At 42.1% G+C, this 16,421-nt stretch overlaps 1 protein-coding gene across 8 annotated transcripts in view; it reads right to left on the reverse strand.

Moving 5' to 3' along the window:
• PRKN (parkin RBR E3 ubiquitin protein ligase) overlaps positions 1–16,421 on the reverse strand; it is a 1,234,790-nt gene that overhangs the window by 865,982 nt on the left and 352,387 nt on the right. The gene's annotated exons all lie outside the window — the stretch shown is intronic.

A 16,421-nucleotide genomic window follows, 5' to 3' on the forward strand; every position in this document is an offset into this window, starting at 1 on the left:
ATCTGGGAAAGATGCAGGGGAAAATTAATAATAATAATAACTCATGGGAATCTCTCACAATCTGATATACTAACAACAAAAGATGAGAAAGAGAGACCAATCCTATTTAATATCACAACAAAAAGAATAAAATGCATAGGAGCTAGGAATAAACCTACCTAAGAAGACAAAAACCTGTACTCAGAAACTATCTGATACTGATAGAAGCAATCAAATACAATAGAAACAGATGGAGAGATACAGCATGCTCTTGGATTGGAAGAATCAGTATCACGAAAATGACTACACTACCCAAAGCGCCCTACAGATTCAATACAATGCCTATCAAATTACCAACGGCATTTTTCACAGAAGTAGAACAAACAATTGTATGCTGTGTATGGAAACACAGTACACCCCAAATAGCCCAGGCGACCTTGGGAAAGAAAAAGTAAGATGGAGGAATTGGGCTCCCTGACTTCAGACTATACAACAAAGCTACAGGAATCAAGGCTTTAAAGTTCAGTAGAATTAAATCTGGACATCAGCTAATTTGCTAAGACAGAAGCTAGACCAACAAGTCAAGTCTCAGTTTAGAATATCTATCAGGTAGAAGCAGTTGCTCATGTGTCTGTCACTTCTCCCACAGAGCAAGGACCCTGCTCTCTCAAACCGCCCCCCACTACTGTCATTCTCCCTCATCTTTGGAAATCTAAAGAACACCCATACAAAATACAACACTACTGGTAACAACCGTAACACCCCTACCCACCCTCAAGTGCTGTGTTGTCACTATCATACTTTCACAGGGGCTTCCCTGGTGGCTCAGACGGTAAAGCGTCTGCCTGCAATGCAGGAGACCCGGGTTCCATCCCTGGGTTGGGAAGATCCCCTGGAGAAGGAAATGGCAGCCCACTCCAGTACTCTTGCCTGGAGAATCCCAGGGACCGCGGAGCCTGGTAGGTTACCGTCCTCGGGGTCGCATAGAGTCGGACGAGACTGAGGACTTCACTTTCACTTTCACTGAACTGTATTTTCTTTTTTTTTTTTTTTGAACTGTATTTTCTATGTCGAAGACAAAAATGGCAATTATTTAGGAAGGCATTTCAAAGTTTTGTTTTTTTTTTTTAATGTAATGGTTAACAAATGTTTTGTATGGCTATTGCGAACAATGAGATACTGTGGTTAAAGACAGCATGAGCTTAGGGCTTTCAGTGGGAGTCAGAACAACCAAATATCATTCCCACTGATTTCTCCCTCTTGTGTTCTCGGTCACCTCCATAGTGATGAATGAACACAAACACCAATTTATATTAATGGGATGAGAATAAAAACTGTTCCTTCAACTTGATCTTTCGTTTAAAAAAATAAAGACTTTGAAAAGACAGGCACTTTGTGATTTATGCTTTGAATTTATTTCACATTTCTTAGGGCTACTTTTTATTATGATCAAAGATATGATGCTACACAGAGATATTGAAAGGCCCCCCTCTCTGGTTGCCAAAGGCTGAGGAATACAATTACTGGGAAAGGTCAATTAGCCGCACACTAATTAGCCGGTGTGGGTCTCAGCCCTGTCACCCTGGATGTGCCTCCCACTGCAGGCCCGGGACCATTTCACTGCTCATTAGGACCTGCACAGAAGGAGCTCTGCAGGGAGGGGAGGGGACAAACAGAGTCAACTGACTGCTCCCCTTATCTGCACAGTAAGGGGTTTATTGTGAGAAGAGGTCGGTGCTGTTTGCACGGCTGAGTTCTTTCGGGGCTTCCACTCGTCCAAGTTCACACTTTCCTAAATACAAAGGACAACAAGCTAGACAATTATTTGCCTAAAACTAAGTTAAAATTGTTTTATATTGAAAACTTTATAAGAAATGCCTCCCAAGTGTCCTTTCAAAAAACTAAGATCATGGCATCTGGCCCCATCACTTCATGGCAAATAGATGGGGAAACAATAGAAACAGAGACAGACTTTTTCTTGGGCTCCAAAATCCATTTGGACAGTGACTGCAGCCATGAAATTAAAAGATGCTTGCTGCTTGGAAGAAAAGCTATGACAAACCTAGACAGTGTATTAAAAAGCAGAGACATTACTTTGCCAAGAAAGGTCTATTTAGTCAAAGCTATGGTTTTTCCGGTAGTCATGTAGATGTGAGAGTTCGGTGACAAAGAAGGCTGAGCGTTGAAGAATTGATGCTTTCAAACTGTGGTGTTGGAGAAGACTCTTCAGAATCCCTTGAGATGAAACCAGTCAGTCCTAAAGGAAATCAGTCATGATTATTCGTTGGAAGGACTGATGCTGAAGCTAAAACTTCAAAACTTTGGCGACATGATGCAAAGAACTGAAACACTGGAAAAGACCCTGATGCTGGGAAAGATTGAAGGCGGGAAGAGAAGGGGACGAAAGGATGAGATGGTTGCATCTGACATCGCTGACTCAATGGACTTGAGTTTGAGCAAACTTCAGGACGTGGTGAAGAACAGGGAAACCTGGTGGACTGCACTCCATGGGGCCATAAAGAGTCGGATACAACTGAGCGACTGAACAGCAACAGTCCCTGCCCACACGTCTACTCTCTACGATTGTATCTCCACTACTCTCTGCCACATGTATGTGTTGTGTGTACGTGTGTGTGTGAGTTGCTCATTCATATCTGATTCTTTGCAACCCTGTGGATTGTAGCTCACCAGGTTCCACTGTCCATGAAATTCTCCAGGCGAAAACGCTGGAGTGGGTTGCCCTTTACTTCTCCAGGGAATCGTCCCAACTCAGGGATTGAACCCACATCTCCTGCACTGCAGGCAGATGCTTTACAATCTGAGCTACTAAGGAAGCCCTAACCGTAGGTATACATATGGCTGATTCATGTTGATACATGTCAGAAACCAACACAATATTGTCAAGCAATTATCCTCCACTTAAAAGTAAATAAATGTTTAAAGTAAATGAATCAAAGAACAGGATGGCCTCTGGATGACGGCCACTCCTCTGCCCTTCCCTTTTCTTGTCTTGCTCTTCCGATTTCTCCTGCCCCCCTTCCCTTGTACCCATTCCTCCTCTGCTGTCATTCTAACCCATGCTTTCTCACAGCAGGGAACTCAAGCATGCCTGTCACTGCTCCTTCACAACCAAAGAGAAGCAGGGGTGCCCCTTGTTTGGTTTCAGCCCAGTGTTCAAGTAAGAACAGCCCACTATACAACTAAGAACCAACCGAAACAACACATCCGTTGCTTGGAGGTTGTAAGAAATTGGTAGTCAGCTGCAACGGAACCAGTGTGTTTTCTCTCATGGCTTTTAAACAGCCTATTAGACAACAAAGAAAATGCTTACCTGGAATCAGTGGAAAGCCAGAGTGGTCGTGTTTTGAACTACTGACTACTTTAAATCCCCTCCCCCACCCCCCACCCAAAAAAGTCTTGAAAAACAGAAGAATCTCTCGCAGGAAAAGTAGCAACAGGTGTTTCCTTACAAAGACACACACCTACCGCAGAGCTGTAAGAAATGACTCTTGAGGGGAGAAACATGATCAGGGGCCGCTTATTTGTGAATACTAAAAGTTTCTCCCTGTGTCAAGGAGACGCCCTACTGCCACGTAATACAATGTAGCCAAGAGCTCCTCACCTGGGCTCATTCAGTAAATTGGGCCTTTCAGGTCCCTTGGGCACAGGCCTGAACTTGTGTGACTTCACAGACAGAAGGAAATAATTAGTCAGCCTCTTCAACAGCAAGGAAGAAACGAGAGCTGACAGGCATTCATATTTATTTTTTTAAACAATGGGCACAGAGATAAACAGTTTCACACCTTGCTATAAATTCCTTAAATTTCCAGCTTCAGGTTTAAAATCTGAGATATAAATACAACACATTGTTACTTATGTCAGCTCCTGTTTCATAATGTGAATATCTTATGTCACGTCCAACAATTCTTTCACCAAGAATAAATAAACCATGAAACTGCTATCCTCTTGCACACCTATATACCAAGCAGATGCCTCCTTGAGTTGCTCTCCAGACACTGGCTGGTAAGAAGGCATGTGAGTCAGTTCTAATGAGATGCATGAACGTAGAGCCTATTATAGGCAGAGAAGTAAGTCAGAAAGAGGAAAATGAATATTGTATATTAATACATACCTATGAAATCTAGAAAGATGGTGCTGATGAACCTATGTGCAGGGTAGCAATGGAGGCACAGAGTGAACAGGTGGGAGGAGATGGGAGATGGGAGGTAGGTTCAAGAGGGAGGGAATGTGTGTATGAATGGCTGATTCATGTTGATGTATGGCAGAACCAACAGAATATTGTAAAGCAATTATAGTCCAATTAAAAATAATTTTTTTAAAAAAGGCATTGAGAGCTTGAATGAATTGGGACAAATGCCTAGACTCTGTCATTTGACTGTAAGAAAAGATAAATGGTATTCATTCTTTCTGTTTCAGCAGTTGGTCCTAACTGACTCCTTAGTGAGAGACTTTATTTTCTTGGACTTCAAAATCAATGCAGATGGTGAATGCAGGCATGAAATTAAAAGACACAAGTTCCTTGTAAGAAAAACTATGACAAACCTAGACAGCGTATTAAAAAGCAGAGACACTATTTTGCTGACAAAAGTCAGTTTAGTCAAAGCTATGGTTTTTCCAGTAGTCATGTATGGATGTGAGAGGTGGACCATAAAGAAAGCTGAGCACTAAAGAATTGATGCTTTTGAACTGTGGTGCTGGAGAAGACTCTTGAGAGTCTCTTGGACTGCAAGGAGATCCAACCAGTCAATCCTAAAGGTAATCAACACTGAATATTCATTGGAAGGATGGATGCTGAAGCTGAAACTCCAATAAAATGCCCACATGATGCAAAAAATTAACTCATTGGAAAAGACCCTGATGCTGGGAAAGACTGAAGGCAGGAGGAGAAGGGGACAACAGAGGATGAGATGGTTGGATGGCATCACCGACTCAATGGACATGAGTTTGAGTCAACTCTGGGAGCCGGTGATGGACAGGGAAGCCTGGTGTGCTGCAGTCCATGGGGTCGCAAAAACTCAGACATGACTGAGTGACTGAACTGAACTGAACCTCTCTTTCATTTCAGTTTTCTTCCAACTAAAGGAAGTATAGTGGATTGAATAGTATCTATTTAAAATGCATGCCCATCAAGAACTTTAAAATTTGAACTTACTTGAAAAGAGGGGGTTTGTAGATGTAATTGCATATGGATCTCAAGAGGAAATCATCCTGCATTTAGGACCCACCCGACAAAAGTCCATCTAGTCAAAGCTGTGGTTTTTCCAGCAGTCATGTATGGATGAGAGAGTTGGATCATAAAGAAGGCTGAGCACCAAAAAATTGATGCTTTTGGACTGTGGTTTTGGAGAAGGCTCTTGAGAGTCCCTTGGACAGCAAAGTGATCAAACAAGTCAATTCTATAGGAAATCAATCCTGAATATTCATTGGAAGGACTGATGCTGAAATTGAAGCTCCAATATTTTGGTCATTTGATGTGAACTGCCAACTCATTGGAAAAGTCCCTGATGCCAGGAAAGATTTAGGGCAGAAGGGGAAGAGGGTGTCAGAGGATGAGATGGTTGGCTGGCATCACTGACTCAGTGGAGATGAATTTGATCAAACTCCAGGAGACAGTGAAGGACAGGGAAGGTTGGCGTGCTGGCAGTCCATGAGGTGGCAAAGAGTCGGGCACAACTGAGCAAATAACAAAAACAATTCTTTCAACGTTTAGTTAGAGGAGATTTAAGATCTTTAAGAGGGAGTGGTGAGGAGAACTGTTGGTAGCAGCCCCATCACAAGCCTTCTCATCTTTGCTTCACTTTGATTAGGTAAGAAGCACCGTGGTCTTTCCAGGATCATTGAGTTTAAACCTCTTATCCCAGGGTGACTAATAATAGCTCTGCTTGAACGTTCAAAGTCTCCTAGTCTGAAGGACAAATCATATGCTCATCCTACTCATGGTTGCCTATTTATGACACACAGTAGATGCTCAAAAGTAAATTTTGTAGTGCTTAATAAAATAATGACAATAGCAAGCATGTCTACCATTTTGTGAATGACCTAAATGCCAGGCATTGTGCTTAGCATGTTTTCACTGTACTCTGTACAACGCCATGGTGAGATGGGAACCACTAATAAGCTCATTTTAGAGATGAGATAATTGAAGGACAAAGGCATGAAGTTGCTGCCAAAGGTTATATGTAAGTACCAAGTGGATGAGCTAGAATAATCACTAAAATTCATTTTGGCGTAGTACTCACTGCTTACAAATCCCTGTTATCAACACATTTAACCTCACCTGACACTTTCACCAACTCTGTCTCAAGTATCATGTTCAGTATTTTCACAAAGCCACTTACAGTTCAGGAAGACAATGAATTAGCCAGGATTACACAGACATTTCTAAGCAGGTGGGCTTCTACCCAGGTTAAAACGTGCATAAAACCATCTGAGGTGCCAAGGAGAAGAACAGCTTTTCCTAGTCCATCTTGGACCTGCAGGTTCAGAATCTGGGGAGTGGGGTCGGGGGCGGTGGGCAGCAAGCTGCTGCACTTCGAGCCATCCTCCCCAGACTCTTTATGTACAGTCAGGTTGGGAATCTCTGCCGAAGACCAGAGCCGGACTTCAGCCTCTTGGTCTCAACTTTGCTTCCGCACTTGAAACTTTCCATTCTGGGTGTACAGGCACCCTGTACTGAAGACCTGCACCCTCCTTCACCTCTGCTCCAGGTGGCCACCTGGTGTCTCAGAGATTCAGGAGGCAAGACAAGGATGCTTCAACCTAGCCTAAGACAGACTCTAGAACAATGCAAAACAATTTGTAGGACACTCAGGCTTTCCGATGAAAATGTTTTTTTAAAAGTATGCACAAGAAGAAAACAGCAAATGGATAAATATCCACAGATAAGAGGCCAATTATATATGTGGACACTACATTTGTATACATACATATTTATGTATACACACATGTGTGAATAAATTTGCATGTGCACCTGTATGCACATCAGGAGCTTCCCTGATAGCTGAGTTGGTAAAGAATACACCTGCAATGCAGGAGACCCCAGTTCAATTTCTGGATCAGGAAGATCTGCTGGAGAAGGAATAGGCTGCCCACTCATGTATTCTTGGGCTTCCCTTGAGGCTCAGCTAGGAAAGAATCTGCCCGAAATCGGGGAGACCTGGGTTCTATCCCTGGGTTGGGACGATCCCCTGTAGAAGGCCACCCACTCCAGTATTCTGTCCTGGAGAATTCCATGGACTGTATAGTCCATGGGGTCACAAAGTGTCAAACATGACTGAGTGACTTGCACTTCACTTCACTTCATGTATGTACATGTACACACACAAACTGACATGTTTGCTTTTAAACTGGAAAATATTATGGAGAATTTGCTAGTTCTTAATCGTTTGCTAAAAGTTCAAAGGCTACAAACTGAATATAAAAATCACGGAAGAGATTAAAGAGGGCAATACGTATAAATCTATAACTAAATACAAGTGTGAAATGTAATATTCATTCAACAAATATTTTGTGATCATGCTATTCAGCAGGTTGTGCACTATTCTTTATAAAGTAGTGACTAAAACAGTTATTAAAACAAACTAACAATTTTCCTCCCATATCAATGTGTTATTTTTGTTTCCTGGAAACTAGATACATGATTCTAAGATTTCATATAGAAAAATAAATGTGCCAGAATATCTGGAAGCATTCTGTAAAGAGGAGCCACGATAGGTGTGGCCAAGGGAGGCATTAAATGTAACGTAATGTCTCTATTTTCAACCATATGACACAGGAACCTGAATAAAGGCTTACTTAATGCAACAAAATAAGAAGTCCAGAAACATAATCAATGTTTTGGAAATCTGACATAATAAGGCCACTGTCGGGTTATTAACTGGCCGTATTTCAATAATGCTGTGTCTCAGGGAATGGGAAGGCCAGAGGAAAGGGAGAGACATGGGGGAACACCCAGTTTATGGAGCTGTCAGAACACACACATTTATCAAGCATTTGCCATCTTACACGGGTGTGGTTAGTAGCACCCCAAAAAAATCACAGGAGTAGCATCATAGATCATTTATCATAGTTGACCCTAAAAAATACAATAATAATGACAAAAACTGAAATATTAAGAGGATTAACAGACTGTGAAACAGAGACCCAGTGTGAGCAAATGCTGTTAGAACAATAGTCCTGATGCGCTTGCTTGAGGCAGCATTGACACAAAGCTTCAATATGTAAAAATCACAGTATCCGTGACGCACAATAAAACACAGCACAGTAAAATGAGGTATGCTTGCAGCTGTATAAAATACTTATGAATTTTAAATTTAAGCTTTGAAAACTTGAAGTTGTCAAAGAAGTCTTGCTTCTATCCTTGTTTGCTCTAGCCTATTTGTTTTATATCCCAGAAGCAACTTTTTTTTTTTTCAAATTTCTGGTTTATTCTTCCATTGTATAACTTTAAAGATAAAAACATAATCTGAAATGTATATGTGTGCTCATGTTTTAAGTCTTCTTAGATAAACAGCAGCATATTTTATACAATATCAGCAAATTATTTTTTCAGCTAATAATTCACCCTAGATCAACATGAATCAGGTTGATGTTTGGCAGAAACCAACAAAATTCTGTAAAGCAATTATCCTTCAATTAAAAAATAAATAAAATAAAAAAATAATAAGTCACCCTAGAATCCATTCTGTAGCTGTATATTCAGATTTTCATTATTCTTTTTCATCTCATGTGTGGATTAATCAGAGTTTGTTCAATCAATACCCTACTTTTCCCAAATTTTTTAAATTACAAAAATTAAAAACAGCACATCCGTGACTAGCTTTGTGTGTACATCTTTAAATATGTTTCTTCCAGCACTTCCGTGCCACTGCTGCCTCACAGAAGGGGCCTGGGAAAATCAACACTTTCACAGCAATGAGTCCACCTAACACCCAAACCTTGGTTTCTAAATATCTGTTCTCACTAAAATGAACTTGATGAGAAATAGATGTTCTCAGAAAGTTCAAGACAGAAAGAACAGTGAGTAGCCGGAATAGTGTGCATCTTCTGTGTGTTAGCACCTCATCAAAATCAACTCCCTTCCCTTCCTAGGCAGCTAGCTGACTACATCTCCCACCTTGCTTTGTATTCGTGGTTCTCCTTAGCAATCATTTCTGCCAGAGGAGTATAAGTCGATGTGATGAGTACCGCTTCTAGGGCAAAGCAGACTGATTGAGGTTGTAGTGAGACATAGAGAAAGAGACAGATACACAATAAAATGTCTGATCAGTGAGTGGGTGGGTAGGTAAAATACAAATATACGGAAAAACTTGAGCAGGACATTCATGACCAAAGACAGTACAAGTGGGGCTTGGCAGCATGCCCACACTACATCATCAGGCTTTGGGAGTGAAAATTAGCCTTCTACTCTGCACAGCTAAAGATTAAAAATGACATCATACATTAAAGTTAAAATTAGTAGGTTGAAAAGGAAATTTCTTTTTTGTTTTATTTTTTAATTAATTTATTTTAATTACTAATTACTTTACAATATTCTGGTGGTTTTTGCCATAGGTCGACGTGAATCAGCTGTAAATTTATAGAATGCTTCAGGGAATAGATTTTTATCATATGTATTTGCTGACTAATTGCTGAATCCATTGTCTTTTAAGTATTTTGTATGTTCTTTTTAATATTTTTATTGGTTTTAGTTATCTTTGTAACTATCAGCCTCAATCTTCATGTTTCCAATGTTAGAAATCAATTATTCTCCTTCTCCGCCTATTACCTCCATACTCCTTATACGTGTTTTTAATCTTCATATTGCCTAAAAATTAGCTAACATTTTGAACTTACTTTCAGAAAATCTCAGGCCCATCAACATTATACATACAGTGTGGCACCAATGACATGTATTATTTAAAATTATCATCACTAATAAGCAAATACTGTAGTTTCAAACCTTAAAGTATCATACTTTTTAATAAGTATGATAGTGTGATTTGAATGGCTGCTATCGCAATATCCCAGTCTTTGAGAAAGACGATCTTAGGGCATTAATTAGTACACTCAGTTCTTAGGCATCAGCAGTATCCTTATCTGAATGTTTCTTTTAAAGTCTGGCCAAGTAGCTGGGCTTTAAACTGATCAGGTATATTACCTGTAACTTTGTAACAACTCGGTGAAATAATCATTAGAGATGGGAAAACCAAAGCGCAAAGAGTTGCAAAATTTACCCAAATAAAAATAACTGGATTTGAAACCAACTTTATCTTATTCTAAAGCCACTACTTTTGACTATGCTCTTTCTCTTACCAAAGAAGGAGTGATTAACTATGATTAATGGATCCAAACCTTGCTTCATTCTATAATCAGAACAGTTATAAAGGCAGAATTTGGATGCATTTCAGATGAATTCTCAAATTGTTCTAGATCATCTCAGAAGGTTGCTTAATCTAATGGTCCAGATTTTTGAAACTCTGAAAAATGATGACAATATGTATGAGATGCAAACAAGGGATTTTGGCCTTGGAGATGAGCTAAAGAGACTGAGAAACCCACAAACTTCTAGAAGATATAATTCCAGTGTACCTTTATAGTAAAGGTAATATGTCTCCCAAGTTAAAAATCACTGAACATAAGGAAGATATTTTTGACAAGAATGTATTTTTTATAATGGAATACAGTCATGAAAATGATTATAAAATGCTGTGTTTTTTCCTAAGTCATACTTTAGGTGACAAGTCAAAGTGTTAGGCACAGTCCTGTCTGACTCTTTGTGACCCCATGGACCATCGTCTGCCAGGCTCCTTGTCCATGGAAATCTCCAGGCAAGAATATTGGAGTGGGTAGCCATGCCCTTCTCCAGGGGATCTTCAAGATCCAGGGATCAAACCCAAGTTTCCGGAATGGAAGGCAGATTCTTTACATCTGAGCTACCAGTGTTATCGGTTTAGAAAAATTTAGAAATGCAAGTACTACATATTCAAGCAGACTTGAAGATAATAAAAGGTTTGATTTAAGGGTTATTTTTCTAAAATTCCCATTATTAGCATCATTCTTTTCTGTTTCATATGGTTTATTCCAGGAAACCTCTACTCAACTGAAGAGCATTAACTGGGAGGGATAAATTAATAGCAAATTACTACACATTTGGTTATCATAAACAGAAATTCTGTGAAATAATGGAACATGGGAAAATTAGTGATCATGAAAAATGAAAAAGAAATGGTTGATGCAGAATATGTAGCTGAGATGGGGAAACTTATGCTGATCACTTCAGAGGCAAGCGACCTCAGAGAAGCCACAGTCCCAATAGCAGGTGGAATCTAGCAGCTTAGGCTGAGCCCAGCATGCCATGACTCAAAATTATCCCACCAGACTACCCAGGTCAAATATGTCAGCTTTTGTCAGAGTCCTGAACTACGCTCAGGTCTCCTTCCCCTCTCTGCCTGGGGGTGGGCTCCACTCCAAACCAGGTAACACAGAACTACGGTGCTAGCCACATCCTACCCTCATCCTACTGGTAAATTACGCCAATAGGGAAAAGTCTACTACTAAAAAGAAGATAAAATAAGAATAATAAAAATGGTAATTATTAAAGCCACTTTATGCAAAGAGTTGACTCACTGGAAAAGACTCTGATGCTGGGAGGGATTGGGGACGGGAGGAGAAGGGGACCACAGAGGATGGACATGAGTCTGAGTGAACTCCGGGAGTTGGTGATGGACAGGGAGGTCTGGTGTGATGCGATTCATGGTGTCGCAAAGAGTCAGACACGACTGAGAGACTGAACTGAACTGAACTGAATCAAAGGACTCAACTGAGTCATGCCAGACTTGTGGGACCCATGAGCAAACCATATCCTTACACCATGATACCGTTTACATACACGTGACGTGTTTATCGTCCCTGGGATCCTTGCCATTGCCTGTACCTGTACACTTCGGCTACGGAATCAGCCACTTCGGAGGACAGCAGAAGCCCACCGAGGATAAAGAAACAACGCTTTGTTGCTGTTGTTTTTAACTTTCAGTACAGGCTCTTGAAGCTCATTTCCGCAGCACTGTTGTGAAATCCAATATTTTTTTTTCACTTTAAAGGCCATGTTAGATGGAGGGATAAAGGGGTTTGCTGCCCACCAAAATGAGTGAAGTGAAGTCGCTCAGTCATGTCTGACTCTTTGCCACTCTGTGGACTGCAACCTGCCAGGCTCCTCCATCCACAGGATTTTCCAGGCAAGAGTTCTGGAGAAGGTTTCCATTTCCTTCTCCAGGGGATCTTCCTGACCCAGGGATCGAACCCTGGTCTCCCGCACTGCAGGCAGACTCCTTACCGTGAGCCACCAGCGAAGCCCCCAAGGTTTATCTCAAATGAAGATGTAGGATATAGCAAACGGAAGTTCCTGACCAGGAACCCAGGGCTGCTAGAGCAGCTGTAACAAAGCGGCACAAACTGGGTGTTTTCATGACCAGCTATGAGTCATCTCATGACTCTGGAGGTCAAATCCAAAATCAACGTGCAGGCAGGGGTGGTTCCTACTGAAGGCTAGGAGGGAAATCTTGTTCCCCACCTCTCTCCTTGGCTTGCAGATGGCTTTCTCCTCGCTCTGTCTTCCCATCACTTCCTTCTACGTCTGCTGCTGTGCTCAGTAGCCCCCATTTTATAAGATAACAGGCCATACTGAGTCAGGGCTCATCCTCATGACCCTTTTTAACACAAATGCCTCTGTAAAGACCCTGTCACTAAACAAGGCCACCTGCTCACGGACTGGTGGTTATACTTTCAACAAATCTTCTTTGGGGGACTCAATTCAGTCCAAAACACCTCACCTGAAACGTGTCTTTCAGAGGAAGAACCTAAGACTCTTTTACTTTGTCCTCAAATCCATTTTCTCTCAATAAGTACGTAAGAATCGTGCGTGGTGAGAAGTTGCCTTACGTCTAAACAAGCCTGGATCAGATCAAATAAAGTTGCTTGCTTGCTTGAACACAGCATATCATATTACTAAATAGGGCTTCATTGAATAGGACTATTAAACAGATGGGCCCATCAGTTTTTCCAATGTTGACTGGCTTCTTATTGAAATAATCATTTTGTGGAAATAAATCCAACAGAAAGTAACAGATTTTTCCCCCTGTGAATATAACGTAAATCCTTGATTTAAAACATTATACCATATTCCTATTTTAAGTTTGATTTTTCAAATAATACTTTTATATCCTACCATGTTCAGCTGAACACATGCCTAAAGCCTCATATTTATCTTTCAATTGAGTCACTAAGATTATGACAATATTAATGCCATAGGTTTTCCAATCAAAACGAAAAACTCAATACTTAAAACAAAAAGTATTATACTTAAAGGATTAAAAGCAATGTCCTCCTTGCAAATTGCCTCAAGTTTTTTTTCAACTATGCCCTAACAGAAGAAGAAAAGTGGCGATGGAAACTTCTGACATAGAAATAACAGAATGCAGAAGTGTAAGTTTCCCAGAAAAGACATTAACTCTTTTAGGAATATCACAAAAGGGACTGGGACAAATCTAAAAAGGAACATGAGAAGAATCTAGTCAGTGGGACCAGTTACATACTCATTTGCAAAGCTGCTGGTGAAGATAACCTTGATAGAATTCAATATTAAATACACTTCTCTAAATTCAGAGATGTTAGAAGTGAAATGACTCTTCAATGCAAGGGACGGGGGTTCGATTCCTGGGTTAGGAAGATGCCCTGGAGATAGAAATGCCAAACCACTCCAGTGTTCTTGCCTGTGAAATCCAATGGACAGTGCAGCCTGGCGGGCAACAGTCCACAAGGCCACAAGAGTCAGACAGGACCTAGAGACTAACACTTTCCCTTTTCTTTCACTTCCAGACACAGAAAACATGAATCTGAGACTCCAGGGATGGAAAAAACATTATGTTATAAACTGAGCCAAGAGAACCATGGTGACCTCAGAAACCTGAAATGCAGTTGAAGGCATACAAGAGGATAACACTCCTGCTTGACAGGCCTTCTTCCTACCCAGTGTGCCAGCATCTTCTGTCTGCCATGCCCAGTGCCACTCAGCAAACGTGTCTTGCCCACTGGTATCTGTTACTGACACCTACAAACCATCTCTGATGGTCCAGATGCGGACAGAAAGCATCACACGGGGGGTGGGGAAGAAGGTACAGCAGGGACTGTGACGCTCTCCAACTCTATAACCCTCACCGCTCACCCCTGCCCACTGTTCCCAGACTGGGGCCCCTCTGACCTTTATGGAGAAGGTGTCAGAAAATCACTGGGAAACAAACACAACCCCACACATTTCGGTGCAGTTAATCTCCTGTTTGAAAGACAGGTGAAGAAGCCCTGTTGAGTCAAAGATGAAAGATGTTTTTGAAATTTAGACTGACAGAGGAATGCCCTGTAAAAAAGATAAAAGACCCTGCTTTAAGATAGCTACTTTTCATTTTTACCTTCAAAAAGACTTGCCTTTTATGTTTCCCTGAGGTTATTCAATAAGAGGGCAAAAATCTCCAATGGCATATCTTCTGTTACAGAAGAGAAAATGGTTTGGCTTTGGAGGAAAAGAACAAGACTGAAGATAAACAAGATGTTCTGATATTGAACAAACTTGATGACTCATTTTGTAATAAGCGAGCAGCCACTCTGAGATAAAATTCATTTCATCAGCCTAGTTATTTTATCATTTGTCAACTGACCCATCATTCAGACATTCAACTACTCAACTGAGAAGCAACGCAGTAATGGAGCAGAATATTTTGAAATATTATCTGATAGTATTGTTCTCTCACTGCTATCCTTCTCACGCCCTACAGTACTCTACCTTAAAAACTAGAGCCTCTGTCTGGAATGGAGAACACACAGAAAATTCCAGGAAAAGAAAGAGTCAAGTGATTGGACTTTGTTGAATCTAGAGCAACCTTGAGAGTCTGGTACAGAATTTACTCCAAGAAACCTCAGAGGTAGAAAGAATGGAGAATAATTTAAAAACCCTTAATATGATCAGTCTGCCAGGTTCACCCTAGGTGGATAATTGGAGGATAACTGTCTGTGTATTATCACTTCAGTTGTGTCCGACTGTTTGTGACCCCACAGACTATAGCCTGCCAGTGTCTTCTGTCCGTGGGATTCTCCAGGCAGGAATCCTGGAGTGGGCTGCCATGCCCTCCTGCAGGGGATCTCCCCGACCCAGGAACCGAGCCCCCATCTCTTATGTCTTCACCAATAGTGCCACCTGGCACGTGCACTACCCATCAGGGAGGATAACTGGTGAGAGCTAAACCTCAGTGCATAGGTGAGGAGCAGCAGCACTGACTTCCACAAGCCCACTAGGACCAACTCCCTACTTCGGGACAGACACAGGGGAGGGGAAGTGGGGGGTGGGGCGGGCGGAATAGAAATGCCCAGACAGACTTGGATAAATGAAATTACAGTGACAGCTGATGCTGGGAACCCGGGGGAGGAAGAGCCTCCAGAGCACCTGCCTTCCCACCGTGGCAACAGCAACACGGCAGACATGGTCACGTGGCGCGTCTATGCAGATGGCCTTGAGCTACCTGCAGACCGCAGGCTGCAAGGAAGGAGCCGACGCCAGAGCCAGGAGCAGAGCAAAGGGACTGCGAGTCGGCCAGGGTCTCCCACGGACCCCAGCTGGAAAAACTAAGAATGCTGAAGCCAGGTGCCTGGAACCCCAGATGAGATGCCCATGAGCTTCGAGAGCAGAGGCAGAAAGCAGGGAACTGACGCACAGATTGGGGCGGTGCACCCGCACGCCAGTGGGGGCCAGTGCTGCGGAGAGCCCCGGAAATCAGGCTTCCTCCTTGAGCCAGCTCCGCGTGCGAGGCTTTCTGGCCTTACCATCACTGAGGAAGGAGAAAAGGATAAAAAGTGAGAGAGAATCCTGAATTTGAACATTTCATCAAAGAACCCCGAGTTTTAATTTATAAGATGAAAAAGAATGAGGCTTGAAATTGAAGTTTAAAGGAAGACACCAAGTTACAGAAAAGTTAAATGTGGCATTCCAAAGTCACATCTCCACGTGCGTAACTTACTGAATAAGCAAAAACTTGTGCACGACTCTCAAACCACTGGGGCAAGTCAAAGCTGAATAAGGAGATCTACGGTAAAGGGAACCCATGATGCATGAAAACTCACTTAGGAGGGACTAGACTGCCGCCCTGCGCAGACGCTCTGCCCTGCTTCCTCCTGCTGCGCCTCCGCCTCCAGCCTGTTGGGAGCTGTCTCCGTACGGGACCAACCAGAAAGCTGGGGTGTGGGGAGCTGGGCTTCCAGCCTGAGTCACACCCCGGAAGCTACGCCAGGCTGTGTCCGCAGGATTCAGGACCACACTGGGGAGGCCCCACATACCAGGGCTGCGGGCGACAGGGGGAGGCATACGGGGGGCCAGATGCAGGCCAGAGAGAGGGACTGAT

This window comes from Bos taurus, chromosome 9, assembly GCF_002263795.3.
Source record: "Bos taurus isolate L1 Dominette 01449 registration number 42190680 breed Hereford chromosome 9, ARS-UCD2.0, whole genome shotgun sequence".
Classification (NCBI taxonomy): Eukaryota; Metazoa; Chordata; class Mammalia; order Artiodactyla; family Bovidae; genus Bos; species Bos taurus.